This window comes from Haliaeetus albicilla, chromosome 26, assembly GCF_947461875.1.
Source record: "Haliaeetus albicilla chromosome 26, bHalAlb1.1, whole genome shotgun sequence".
Lineage (NCBI taxonomy): Eukaryota > Metazoa > Chordata > Aves > Accipitriformes > Accipitridae > Haliaeetus > Haliaeetus albicilla.
Genome location: NC_091508.1, coordinates 11461550 through 11476135, shown reverse-complemented (window position 1 = coordinate 11476135; position 14586 = coordinate 11461550). Strand labels below are relative to the sequence as shown.

Here is a 14586-nt window from a genome sequence, read left to right as displayed (position 1 = left end):
ATTGTCCTATCTGGTGAGAAACAGTTATGGAATGAGCAAATTAAGCATAGCTAGTGTCATGTCCAGACTTTGCCCTTCTGCTGTTTGCAGCATGCCATCAATAGAGACTCTGGGCAGAGGACTGAGCTGCTGTGCTAGCAACGGGCAAGGCTGTACAGCATCGAGATCATTTTACTCTCCCTGTTCTGCTCTTACAAGTTTTAGGGTAAGCCAGGCTCATCTGACCCAGAAGATTGAAAAGAATTGAAGGAAAACAAAGAGAAATTCTAAGCTTTCATCAAAAACCTATTAAAGTCCCTATCATTTACTCTGAACACTTGAAATGGCATTTATTATAGTCATTTTTCTGAGCAGAAAAGCTACTTTCAATAACACAGGAAGGGAAAAATCATTACAAACTTGCAAGAATCAAGGAGCATCTTGCAGAAACTCTTTGTCATGAAACAAATTATAAAAGGCTATAAATAGATGACCATTATTAGAGCAACTGAACTCTCTAACTAGGCTTGCTGCACCGGGAATGAACTGTTTCCCTCACAAGCAAGGGGGAGGCGAGCCAATCAACAGGTACATCACAAGCTCTCCAGGGTGGAGAAGAATGCAGATCTAAAGTCATTGCTTCCTGCTTCTGGAAATGGAAGAAGCATTTGGGGAAACAAGTTACTTAAAAAAACTGATAAAAATACATATGGATACACACAAGTATTCACACAACACAGGATGCTGTCTAACTTGGACAAGGCCGTATCACCGATGAGCAGAGTACAGGATAGGAGCTCTTGGCTCACGGACCCTGGCTGGGCTATCCTGCTCATGGGTATCCACATTATGGGGCTTCCTCCTGTTCCTTAGGCTGCTTGAAAAAATTACTCCTCTGATTTTTAGAGATTTTTTTTTAAAAATTCCAGTCTAATATATTCATTTATGCTAATGATGTAATTTAGTTTAAATAGTTCTTTCTCCTTCTAGTTGTTTACCCCTGTGGTATTTATATGAGCTAGTCATGTCTGCTTTGAGCCTTCCTGTTGTGAGACTAAACACAACAAACTCCTTATATCTCCTCATCTAAGGCAGACCCTCTGTTTCTCCACAGCATCCTCATAGCAGACTCCTACCCCTATCCTGGATCTGCCTTTAAGTTCTTATTTGCACAGCCAGGTGCCTAGGTGAAAGAGGATGTGGTTGGCTTTTTATAGTTTGGTTAAATTTGCAGTAATTGCAACAACCTTATATATTTTTTTCAGGTCTTTCATGGAGGTATGGCCTACAGGAATGAGCATGTCTGCTGGGAAGGTAACCTCATATTCAAACTGCCCTGATCAGGTCAATGGTATCTCACTGACTACAGAAGAAATATAATGCCAGTATTAAACCCTGAGGGATCTGCCTTTTAGAAGACAGGGTTTCCTAGTCTGTTCAATAGATACGGAAATTGTAAGAGTGAGCACCACAATCAGTAAGAGACTGGGATGCTGCAGCACTTCCGGAAGCAGGGTGTTGTGCAAATCACACTGGATGCTAAGGAAGAGTCCTGAAAACCTGCCCCATCAGTCTATGGCTTTGAGACAAGTTGCCAGTGCTGTTAGCTGGCCGTGGGTGCTTTCATACCCATGTGGACTGCTGTTTTGGGGTTTTCTCTTTGAATCAGGGTGTAATCCTTTCCATGCATTCATGCAGAGATATTTGTGATATGGTGATATTGGCCAGAAGCTTTTGATTATGGGTTGCTGTGCCTGTCTTCAGCGTGGAAATGACCTTTGTCAGCTGCCACGGCTACTGTGTTTGTAAGAGGCTTACGTATTTGAAAGAAATAGGCAGTCAGTGATAGGTCGTCAAGATTTTCAAGGCTTCTGGGACGATGCCATCTAAGTATGTGGTGCTGGCAGCTGGCAGACTTGGGGAGCACCAAGGCCACATTCACATCAGTTTTAGTGCATGGTGCCTTTGCATTCAGCCTTTCTGAGCAACCAGGTCTCACTGAAGCTGTTGCATTGCCGGAATTTATGGTAACGCTCTTTTCAGGCCCTAGAGTTCAGGAGAAGCAGGTAGTGATTGCACCATCTCCAAGAGATGACAATCTCCCTGGTAAAAATTTTGCACCAAGGCAGTGGAGAAATCTCCAGTGGCTGGATGTGGGTGGATGATACATAGGCTGTGCATAGGTGTTTTGGGTTTGTGTGGTGGGGTTTTGGTAGCAGGGGAGGGGCTGCAGGGGTGGCCTCTGTGAGAAGCTGCTAGAAGCTCCCCTGGCTCCAAGTCAGACCCACCTCTGGCCCAGGCTGACCCCATCAGTGACGGTGGTAGCGCCTCTGGGAGAACAGATTTAAGAAAGGGAACCTGCAGTGAGTAGGGGGATTGGAATGTGGGAGGAACCCTTCTGCAGATTCTGAGGTCAGTGAAGAAGGAGGGAGAAGAGGTGCGCCGGAGGACGGGATGCCCCTGCAGCTGTCCCCCCCCAGCTCATGGAGGTGAGCGGGGGAGCAGATGCCCACCTGCAGCCCGGGGAGGAGCCCACACCAGAGCAGGTGGATGCCCCTGGAGATGGCCGTGACTCCATGGGAAAGACTATGCTGGAGTAGTCTGTGCCTGAAGGACTGCAGCCCGCGGAACGGACTCACACTGGAGAAGTTCATGAAGGACTGTGTCCCGTGGGAGGGACCCCACACGGGAGCAGGGGAAGAGTGAGGAGTCCTCCCCCTGAGGAGGGGGAGAGACAACATGTGATGAACTGACCCCAACCCCCATTCCCCATCCCCCTGCACTGCTGGGGGGGAGGAGGAAGAGAAAATCAGGAGTGGAGTTGAGCTGGGAAGGAGGGAGATGTAGGGGAATGGTGTTTTAAGGTTTGGTTTTCCTTACCATTATCCTGTTTTGATTTGATTGGTAGTAAATTAAATTTATTGCGTTTTTTCCCCAAGTTGAGTCTGTCTTTTATCCGTGACCATAAGTGGTGAGTGATCCCTCCCTGTCTTTGTCTTGACCCACCAGCTTTTCTTTATATTTTCTCCTCCTCATCCCACCAGGGTGGGAGGAGTGAGTGAGCGGCTTCATGGTGCTTTGTTGCCGGCTGGGCTTAAACCATGACATTAGGTCTCCCTTTGGATACTGTGGAGCTCCCTGTGCCTGGCAGACAGGTACATATAGCTATTATTGAAGAATGTCTCTGTCCTCCAGTCATGAGGGAAACTTGACTTCTTTGCATTTGAAAGATGTACCTTGGTCCACGGCCACTGCAAAGTGTGGAGGAACCTATGAGCATTTCTCATTCTCTCTCTTTTTTATTTTTTACTAGCTATTTAGTGTGAATCATCTTTTCCTAGGGTTTGCATTTAATTTTCCACCAAATGCCAGTCTGGCTTTCACAGAGCTGTCAGCAGAAGGACTGGGAGACCAGCAGATGGGTTTCCTCCCACCAAAACATCCATAGTGTAGCTGTCTCCAGCTGAGCAAGGTGCCCAGTCCCACTTTGCACAGCTTATGAATCTTAGTGTGTGATTTATCTGAATGTATGTAGGTGTGTAGTCCAGAGTCTATAGGAAAGCTGGGGTTGAGCAAGGAGACAGCTCGGGGACATGGAGCAAGAGGATACTGCAGCGGTAGGGTAATGGTGTAGACTGGTGCTGCCAAGCAGAAGCCTTCGATAGGTGCTGTCACCCTTTCTCTAGGATGCATGCAAAACATTTTATATTTGTTTTAAAATGTTATTGTTAAAACCACAATATCTTTTTTTTTGGAATAAGGGATTAAGCATATTCATTATGGGAGAACTGGCAAATAGATAAGTTTGGGTGATTTTTCCCTGCTCTGAATTCTGCAGTCCTACTGATTTTATTAGATATTTTTCCTCTGCATTGAGGCTACAAGGCTGCCATTTGATCCTTTTGTGTGCTAGATTTTAACATTAGCCTAAATTGTATTTCTAAATCAAAAAACTCTTTAAACATGGGAACATTTTCACTAGCACTTGCTCAAAGTTTCCCTCCCTGGATTAAATTACTTATTGGTTGTTTCCCCCATAACTTAAGACATAGATTCGTTGAGATGTATGTGGCCTTCGCTAGAACTGAACTAGAGACAGACATGCAGCTCTGCTAACATGCTCCTTGGATTCAGAGAATGACCATGGGCACCTCGATGATCCAGGCTGCTGGGCCACAAAGTTCAATGTTTTTTATATTAGAATAAATGATTTCTCTGTCCAGCTTGATGCAGCCCTTGGAGGGAGACCCAGGAATGAAAAGCATGCCAGAGAAATGCACAGTGTCTAGGATGTTTTTTAAAAATAGAAATGGTATTCTGAAGTTTTCAGGAAAATATGAAAAACAAGTTTTCTTGGATATACAGGAAGATACCTTTAAACCTCCCTAAACAAAGCAATAAAAGTCTGTCTAGATCTGGATTAGGGCAGCTCATTACTTTAAAGAGCAAGAGTTCTTCCTGAGTAAACCCATAAGCAGACCAGCCTTGTTACAGTCCTTGTGACAGAGCTACACAACCTTTCCTGCATCTCTGAACGCATGTGTAGCATTTCCATTTCACAGGTCAACAAAGATGAAGAGGTGCCCTTCCTCCCTCCCACGTGTACATGGGTTTCAGGATATGGATATAAATGACTTTGCCCTCTTCGTCCCTTCTGTCAAGCTCTATCTTTGAAAAGCCCTGTTTTCAGCAGAGAAAAAGATGATGGATGACTGATGCAAAAGGATTTAGCTAGGACAGGGTCCAAGGTCCACTGTTAAAAGTTGTCTTTGCATCATGCCCATGTTTAACAAGTAGCATTGGTATGTTTGGTGTTAAGCATTCCAGCAGGGTTACTGGAGAGAGGAGTTTTTACATTAATATTAAGCACTGTGTAGATTAAGAATTCAGCAAAACATATCCTGAACATTTGTCATTTTTGCATAGAGATGAAAGACATTAATTTTTCAGAGGATCATTTCCATCACTACCAGGCTCAGCTAAACAGAAACCATGAGCCTGATTGCAAATGCGAACTTGAACCACAAAGATCTTTTTGGATATTGCTCAGCAGCGTCACATGAAAGCAAAATAAAGAGATAAGCTGGAATGAGGGACAGGGTAAATAGACGTATAGCCACAACAGCCTAGAAACAAATTCACTTTTAGTAAAAAACATCTGTCCATTTTCCAGTATCTTGGGTTAAAATAACAATAACTTGTGCTAGTTATTAGGTTGCAGATTAATGGGAACCCTGCTGACTTCTGTTTCTTTAGCCTTACTGTGATATATACAGAGGAAAGCTAGGAAATTCCTGCGGGTCACTTCTCATGTGGAGAAAACACATCAACCCACCAAAGCTGTAATGTGCTCCCTGTTTTTGGAAAAGAGAGCTGTAAGGAAACAGGCTGAAGGGAAGTGACAAAAGCACCATGTCCCTCCTGGCATCCAGTGTCCACCTCCACAAGACAAAAATGTTTCAGGCTTTTGAGGCTTCTTTCCCTCCAATGGAAAAGGCCCTTTTCAAATTTAGAAATGTCCTTTTACATCACTGGCTTGGATCATTTTGATGGAACAACATAGGAATTCTATCTGAAAATGACCAAAAAAATGGGAAGTGTACAAAGGCAGAATAGGAAATCTCATAAATCTGGACTGCAGTTCATTGAAATCAAAATGCAAAATAGGTTAATTCCTAGCTTTTTTTTTTCTTAAAAATGATAACTTTCCAGCCCCTCCAGCAGAACTCTGAAGAAGACAAATGCTAATATTCCTCCACAAACCGCATTTATAATTTTTTCAGCCAGCTCTGTAATTACTGAGCTCTGGAGATATAGTTTGATTGTCCTGCTGAAGTATGAAGGGGTGAACCAGATCTGACTGTAAATATCTAGCAGCCGTTTCAGATTTGTTCATCAATGAACTTCACAATGTCTGCAGGGCTCAGAAGGCCTTAAAACCCATTATTAGGTATTTCCTATCTCTGTTGCTATACTTTAAATATATTTTGAGGTATTCTTTTGAGGGTTTAACTCTGACCATTGCTATTTTTTTCTGCTTCTCATTGCCTGCTATTTGGTATAGGTGCTATATGATGTTTGTATTTCAGCTAGGCTGGGGTGGATGCTCCAAAAAATGATGCCAGCAGTGTTTTGGAAAAAAACAAAAAGATAAAGCTGCTAATCTTTGCAAGAGGCACAGAACCCCCCCCGAGGCTCCAGTGAGATTTGAACTCACGACCCCTGGTTTACTAGACCAGTGCTCTAACCCCTGAGCTATGGAGCCTCTGAGCTTTGTGGGCTTTTTTTCTTTGTGAACATTTCATATAATAATTTTCTCTGTTAATTCTGGAGTGAAACAAAACCTGCTCTGCTAGATTGTGCTGATCCAAGAATTTTCTATTCTCTTTCCAAATGGCACTAATAGAAACATCAGTTATAAAACTAGCAACACACCAGGTCAACCCAAACCTGGATTTTACTCTCCTTCAGTTCATCCCTGCAAGGACATCAAGACTGATACACGGCTCCCCTTTCCCTGGCCAAGTAGCTTGGGAAGTTTACAAATGAGAAGCAATTATATTTTGCCTCTTCATAGTTGTTGCATTAATTTATCAAAGAAAGAAGTTAAGTTTCTAAAAAATAAATCCATATCCCACTGCTTTCCTTTGGAAATCAGCTGCATATTTGCTTTTTAACTCTCGGCTCTTCAAACATTTTGATTCTTTCTTAGGAGTCCGTGATGTGCTTTAGACAATATGGATGATGTGTGCACTTTCACATTTCTAAGCTATTCTTTGTTGTCCGAATTTTCAGGGTAATCTTTCCTGTAGTTTCATTCTTCAGTGAAGGTAGTTAGATAGGGGTGTCATAAGAAACAGTCCCAGCAATCATTCTCTTTCATCAATGATTAAGACACCCATAAAACATTAAGAGCCTCAGTGCCTTGGATGCCATAAGCTAATTATTAGAGTCAACAGAGAGGGTTTTTCTGCTTTTATATTTGTATGGCACAGCTCTATGATGTTTCCAACCCCTGGATTTTGTGTAACTTTTTGAAAAAAGGCTTTATCTATATTATTCTTGGACATAAGCTGTCAAGAGAGTCATTAACTAGTGTTTCATCAAATCAGATGATGGGAATGTACTTAAGCAGGCCCGAAACAAAGATGTCGGCAGCAGACCCTGTATCAGTCAGCGATAGCGAGGGCACTAACAACAGCACAAAGGTAGGGAAGGCTAATGTTGCTAGTTCTGACTTCTCCCTGGCAAGAAGCAGGAGGCCCTGGAGTTACACAAGCGTGATGAGGGCCTGCTCCTGTAAGCAGTGGCAACTCCTGAAGCATCTGAGGGATCGACACGTAGAAGAAGCTGGGTCCAGATAACGGATGCAGAGAGCAACGTCTGGGCTGGTTGGCGGGGTCTTGCCCTGCAGCCGGATGGTGTCTGTAGCATCCCGAGGCTGCTCAAGCCACAGCTAGAGCGCCGTGTTGTCGGCTCCTTCTTCTTGTGCTGGGCTCCCCAGGAAGCCTCTTGCTGCGTGTGCCTGGAGACGTGTGCCACCTGAGGCCAGAGCGACCTGACGGGGCCCAGGGAAGCCATGGCCAAGGCCTCGGTGGCTGGCTCGAAGCACCGATGAAGACGTGGGGGATGGAGCGGGCAGTGGCACTGCGGTAAGCCCCGAGGCGTGTGCCGGGGCCGCGGGGCTGCTGGGGCAAGCGCCGCAGGCGAGGAGGGCCCATGGTGACATCGCCAGCCATGCGCCGCGACATCCCCCGGCGGTGGGCCGTGACATCCCCCGGCCGTGCACTGTGACAGCCCCCAGCCATGCAGTGTGACATCGCGGCCCTCGCCGCTTACATTCGGGCGCCCAGCCTCTCCCAGCCGGCTTGCGCCTTCGCTCCAGCTGAGCGTTCCGGCGAGGCTTGGAGTGCCGAGCAAGCCTTCGGCTCGGTGCTGGGCTTGTGCCCTGGGAACTGGGGGCTGAGCTCTCAGTGCCCGTTCCCGGAGCCACTGCAGGTTTTTCCCCGGCCCTGCCTGGTTCAGGCAGCCGGGGCACCCAGGAGGCGCGCTCGCCGCGGCAGAGGTGAGCTGTGTGGGGAAACTTCACCCTGGGGAGCCGGGCGGCTTTCCTTCTTGAGGGACCTGGGCTTCTCTTCCACCCCTCCCCGGGCCAGCCCCTGACCGTGGCCTCTCTTCCTCTTCTAGCGGGACACCCGCCGCTGCAGCGTCGGAGAGGAGTCCTCCTCCGTCCCCACCAGCTCTCCCCAGCCCACCGCAGCGCGGGCTGAGCATGGCCACGGCCTGGGAGGAACGCTGCCCGATATGCCTCGGCACCTGGGACGACGCAGCCTGTGCCATGCCGTGCCTGCACCGCTTCTGTTTCAGCTGTATCCGGCGGTGGACAGACATCAAGCCCGAGTGCCCCCTCTGCAAGAGGAGGGTGACTTCCATCCGGCACTCATGGCGGGGGGACGAATTTGAAGAGCTCCCCATAACACCACCTGCGGCATCGACGGGCAGCGCCCAAGACGAGGCACCCTACCTGCTGGCAGCGCCAGCAGCACCCCGGGTACACCCACCGTGGAACCCGGCATCAGGGTTCGTGGGCGGCCTTTATGCCCACACCTGGGGGTTCGTTTTCAGGGAGTACCCAGCTGTCCTCCAGCTCCTGCGGCCCTGGCTGCAGCAGGAGCTGGGGCGCATCTTTGGGGAAGAGCGTTCCCAGGCGCTCATGCTGGAACACATGATCCTGAGCGCCCTGCCCGTCTGCGGCCTGCATGAAGAGCGCCTGGTCGAGGAGCTGCGGGCCGACCTCGGAAGCCGCACGGCAGCGTTCGTGCAAGGACTCATTGCGTCCGCCGTGGAACGGTGCGAGAGGACAGCCCACCACCTCCTGCTCCGTGGGAACTCCCGTGCTGCCAGGGGGTTAGGGCAGAGCCCCAGGGTCACCGTCGGCTCCGCTGGCTTCATGAGGTGGCGGGAGCGCAGCCCCGTGGGCAGCACAAGCTGGGCTGCCCACCAAGAGCGAAGGGAGGGCAACCGGGTGGCCAGAACGAGCTCCGCTGGCTTCCAAGGGAGAGGGAGGAGCTGCGTTGTGACCTGCACCACCTGGGATGTCTCCCAGGAGGGACGGGAGCTCAGCCCCGTGGCCAGCACCAGCTCCGCTGGCTTCCAGGAAGGACGGGAGCTCAGCCCCGTGGCCAGCACCAGCTCCGCTGGCTTCCAGGAGGGACGGGAGCTCAGCCCCGTGGCCAGCACCAGCTCCGCTGGCTTCCAGGAGGGACGGGAGCTCAGCCCCGTGGCCAGCACCAGCTCCGCTGGCTTCCAGGAGGGACGGGAGCTCAGCCCCGTGGCCAGCAGCAGCCACGCTGGCTTCCAGGAGGGACGGGAGCTCAGCCCCGTGGCCAGCAGCAGCCCCGCTGCCTCCCGAGGGGGGACTCCTGCGCCTGGACCAGCCCACTCCAGCAGCGCGGCTGCAGATGAACTCCCGGGCACCTCGGCCGCTGCGCTTCAGGGGGGTCCCGGCCGCCCCCTCTCTGTCCCCGCTCCCATTCCGGGGGAGCAAGAAGAAGACCTGCACGAGGAGCTGGGGCAGGCTGCGGCAGGTGCCTCTGCTCCCAGGCGGGACAGGGGCTGCTCACGTCAGGGGCCCCGGAGCCCTCTGAAGAGGAAGGCTAGCAGCTCCGAGGACTCTGCCGCACCCGCCAAGAAGCCACCTCGGCGGTGACGCTAGAAGGCGGCCCCGGCAGCTGGCGAAAGGAGGGCTGGGCCAGCAGCGGAGCCATGCACCGGCCCCCACGTGGAACAGAAGGCTCTGCCCAGGACTCAGAGACCTAGCTCTCCCAGAAAATAAAGACATGCAAATGGCAGAAAGAGTCTGAGTGCTATTAACAATGCGGCTGGCATCGTTATCCCCACCCATGCTGCTTTCTCCCCCTTCGCCTGGTGCTCGGCCCACCTTTTCCGCCCAGCTCCGCTGCGCCCCAAGGCCTACGGGCTCAGCCTGCTGGGAGAGGGACTACGGCGATGGACGTCGTCCATTGCCTTGGGCCATGCTAGCTGGATGGTGCCTGTCGCACCTCCTGAGGCTTATGGGGTCGGTCTGGATTGGAGAAGGGCTACGGCGATGGGCGTGCGTGATCCATTGCCCGGGACACGGTCCTGGGCGACTAGCTCTGGGTGGCCCAGACGACCTCCAGAGGTGCCTTCCAACCTAAACCTGGCTGTGATTCTTGGGCCTTCCGTGAAGTCTGGGTTTGCTCCCCACGTGGCAGCAGAAGGCACAAGTCGCAGCCTGCTGGCGCGTGCAAGCTGCTTCTTTTTTCTTCCTGCTACAGCATAGTGCCTTTGCTTTGGACTCCTTGCTAGTCTTCAGTAACGTGACGGTTGTCAGCCGGTGGCCATCACAGTGCGGTTTATCATGTTCGCATCACGCACTGTCATGACCTTCCGGCTGGTGCCTGAATGGGGGGGGAAGGCGATATTCAGTGCCAAGGTTTTCATGGCTATAATCTGCAGCTTCTTCCTCCTCCTGTGTCCATTCTCAGCATCACAACGCTTCCCGCACTTTGTGCCCTGTTACAGCTTTGCAGCCAGCCATGCAGCATGGCGACGTTCTCCTTTAAAACCAAAGGCAACGAGATCACAGAAGAAATCACCTTCCAGTGACTTCAGGAGGGATAACACGTTCGCCAAGGCTTTCCAGGGAGATGGAAGGACCGTCCCAGAGTGGCCGGTTGTGCTCAGGCACGGCCAGGACACGTGGCCTTAGGAGGGAGGCCGAGCTGCAGGCGGGTGGACACAGGTCGCTCCCTGCACAGTGGTGCTCGATTTGGGGCAACTTTTGATCCTGCGGCTGCTGCCACACTTAGTGCACGAGGCCAAATAAGCGCCCGACTAAAACCTTGCCTCCAGTTCTCCTTGTTTCTGCTAGTTTGTCACTGATGCAGCCAGGGCTCCAGTTCTCCCCGCCTCCCCTGGAACTGCAGCTGCTTACCCAGAAGAGGCAGCAAGGGGGATGCTGCAGGGATGAAGCTGCACTTGGGGCGGAACGGGGAGTTGGCCATTTCAGGTGAGCTCAGGAAAGCTGCGGCACCCACTGAGGTCTGCATATACCTGCCATTTGCAAGAGGTAGGTCCATCCCTCTGGCCCCTCAGTGAAAGGGCCCCAAATTGAAATCAAAGCACAGCAAAGCTCGGGAGCCACCATGCAGCTTTTGGAGCCTTTGCAGAGTGCAAGCGTCTGAGCTGCAGGCAGAGCTGCAAAAGCTGCCGGAGTCTTACGAAAGAGCTCAGGAGCACGGGGGCAGCGGGGCCGATCTCCAGGCCTCTGCAGACCTCCGGCCAAGCAGGACAGTAACCTGACGTGCAAGCCCGAGGTTTGCTTTTGAAGAGGTACAGCACAGCAGAGGCACGGAAGGGGAGCTGTTTCCACGAGCACGTGCTCCGAGGCAAGCCCAGAGCCAGGAGAGCCGCGCTGCAGCTTCTGGAGCCGGTGCTGCTTACCCAGGCACGTGTTCCCCCAAGGCACGTGAAGATCATTCACCCAATAAAAGAAAAGCCCTAAGCCGATGTGGGGTTTTTACCACTATCTCACTTTTAATTTGGGACTTCTTTCCCACCTATCTTGTCTCCTAAACCGTAGCTCTCCTTCTCTGTCGTGCACTTCCTTGTGCTCCTTTCCCTGGCTGCGGAGGTTTGGGGCAAGAAACTGGAGGGATCTTTGGCTCCGATCCCACGCAAAGTAGGGGGGCAGCTGCGGTCAGTCGGTGTAGAAAGGTTTCCGCCTCTCAAGAGTGGCAAAGGGAGAAAATGGTGCTTTAGCTGTTGCTTTGTCCACGGGCAGAGACTGCGTCCTCTCTGGCTGTGGGCAAACTGTAACTTGAGGGAACTCTGCTCGGGAAATTAGCAGAGACTAACAATTAGAAGGGAGGGCTTTATAGACCTAAGCTGTCAAGAGAGTCATTAACTAGTGTTTCATCAAATCAGATGATGGGAATGTACTTAAGCAGGCCCGAAACAAAGATGTCGGCAGCAGACCCTGTATCAGTCAGCGATAGCGAGGGCACTAACAACAGCACAAAGGTAGGGAAGGCTAATGTTGCTAGTTCTGACTTCTCCCTGGCAAGAAGCAGGAGGCCCTGGAGTTACACAAGCGTGATGAGGGCCTGCTCCTGTAAGCAGTGGCAACTCCTGAAGCATCTGAGGGATCGACACGTAGAAGAAGCTGGGTCCAGATAACGGATGCAGAGAGCAACGTCTGGGCTGGTTGGCGGGGTCTTGCCCTGCAGCCGGATGGTGTCTGTAGCATCCCGAGGCTGCTCAAGCCACAGCTAGAGCGCCGTGTTGTCGGCTCCTTCTTCTTGTGCTGGGCTCCCCAGGAAGCCTCTTGCTGCGTGTGCCTGGAGACGTGTGCCACCTGAGGCCAGAGCGACCTGACGGGGCCCAGGGAAGCCATGGCCAAGGCCTCGGTGGCTGGCTCGAAGCACCGATGAAGACGTGGGGGATGGAGCGGGCAGTGGCACTGCGGTAAGCCCCGAGGCGTGTGCCGGGGCCGCGGGGCTGCTGGGGCAAGCGCCGCAGGCGAGGAGGGCCCATGGTGACATCGCCAGCCATGCGCCGCGACATCCCCCGGCGGTGGGCCGTGACATCCCCCGGCCGTGCACTGTGACAGCCCCCAGCCATGCAGTGTGACATCGCGGCCCTCGCCGCTTACATTCGGGCGCCCAGCCTCTCCCAGCCGGCTTGCGCCTTCGCTCCAGCTGAGCGTTCCGGCGAGGCTTGGAGTGCCGAGCAAGCCTTCGGCTCGGTGCTGGGCTTGTGCCCTGGGAACTGGGGGCTGAGCTCTCAGTGCCCGTTCCCGGAGCCACTGCAGGTTTTTCCCCGGCCCTGCCTGGTTCAGGCAGCCGGGGCACCCAGGAGGCGCGCTCGCCGCGGCAGAGGTGAGCTGTGTGGGGAAACTTCACCCTGGGGAGCCGGGCGGCTTTCCTTCTTGAGGGACCTGGGCTTCTCTTCCACCCCTCCCCGGGCCAGCCCCTGACCGTGGCCTCTCTTCCTCTTCTAGCGGGACACCCGCCGCTGCAGCGTCGGAGAGGAGTCCTCCTCCGTCCCCACCAGCTCTCCCCAGCCCACCGCAGCGCGGGCTGAGCATGGCCACGGCCTGGGAGGAACGCTGCCCGATATGCCTCGGCACCTGGGACGACGCAGCCTGTGCCATGCCGTGCCTGCACCGCTTCTGTTTCAGCTGTATCCGGCGGTGGACAGACATCAAGCCCGAGTGCCCCCTCTGCAAGAGGAGGGTGACTTCCATCCGGCACTCATGGCGGGGGGACGAATTTGAAGAGCTCCCCATAACACCACCTGCGGCATCGACGGGCAGCGCCCAAGACGAGGCACCCTACCTGCTGGCAGCGCCAGCAGCACCCCGGGTACACCCACCGTGGAACCCGGCATCAGGGTTCGTGGGCGGCCTTTATGCCCACACCTGGGGGTTCGTTTTCAGGGAGTACCCAGCTGTCCTCCAGCTCCTGCGGCCCTGGCTGCAGCAGGAGCTGGGGCGCATCTTTGGGGAAGAGCGTTCCCAGGCGCTCATGCTGGAACACATGATCCTGAGCGCCCTGCCCGTCTGCGGCCTGCATGAAGAGCGCCTGGTCGAGGAGCTGCGGGCCGACCTCGGAAGCCGCACGGCAGCGTTCGTGCAAGGACTCATTGCGTCCGCCGTGGAACGGTGCGAGAGGACAGCCCACCACCTCCTGCTCCGTGGGAACTCCCGTGCTGCCAGGGGGTTAGGGCAGAGCCCCAGGGTCACCGTCGGCTCCGCTGGCTTCATGAGGTGGCGGGAGCGCAGCCCCGTGGGCAGCACAAGCTGGGCTGCCCACCAAGAGCGAAGGGAGGGCAACCGGGTGGCCAGAACGAGCTCCGCTGGCTTCCAAGGGAGAGGGAGGAGCTGCGTTGTGACCTGCACCACCTGGGATGTCTCCCAGGAGGGACGGGAGCTCAGCCCCGTGGCCAGCACCAGCTCCGCTGGCTTCCAGGAGGGACGGGAGCTCAGCCCCGTGGCCAGCACCAGCTCCGCTGGCTTCCAGGAGGGACGGGAGCTCAGCCCCGTGGCCAGCACCAGCTCCGCTGGCTTCCAGGAGGGACGGGAGCTCAGCCCTGTGGCCAGCACCAGCTCCGCTGGCTTCCAGGAGGGACGGGAGCTCAGCCCCGTGGCCAGCACCAGCTCCGCTGGCTTCCAGGAGGGACGGGAGCTCAGCCCCGTGGCCAGCACCAGCTCCGCTGGCTTCCAGGAGGGACGGGAGCTCAGCCCCGTGGCCAGCACCAGCTCCGCTGGCTTCCAGGAGGGACGGGAGCTCAGCCCCGTGGCCAGCAGCAGCCACGCTGGCTTCCAGGAGGGACGGGAGCTCAGCCCCGTGGCCAGCAGCAGCCCCGCTGCCTCCCGAGGGGGGACTCCTGCGCCTGGACCAGCCCACTCCAGCAGCGCGGCTGCAGATGAACTCCCGGGCACCTCGGCCGCTGCGCTTCAGGGGGGTCCCGGCCGCCCCCTCTCTGTCCCCGCTCCCATTCCGGGGGAGCAAGAAGAAGACCTGCACGAGGAGCTGGGGCAGGCTGCGGCAGGTGCCTCTG

At 53.9% G+C, this 14586-nt stretch overlaps 1 non-coding gene across 1 annotated transcript; it reads right to left on the bottom strand.

Moving 5' to 3' along the window:
- Positions 1-6171: 6171 nt before the first annotated feature.
- On the bottom strand, positions 6172-6244 carry TRNAT-AGU (transfer RNA threonine (anticodon AGU)). Its single transcript has one exon. It is a non-coding gene; the product is annotated as a tRNA-Thr (tRNA).
- Between the last annotated feature and the right edge of the window lie 8342 nt (positions 6245-14586).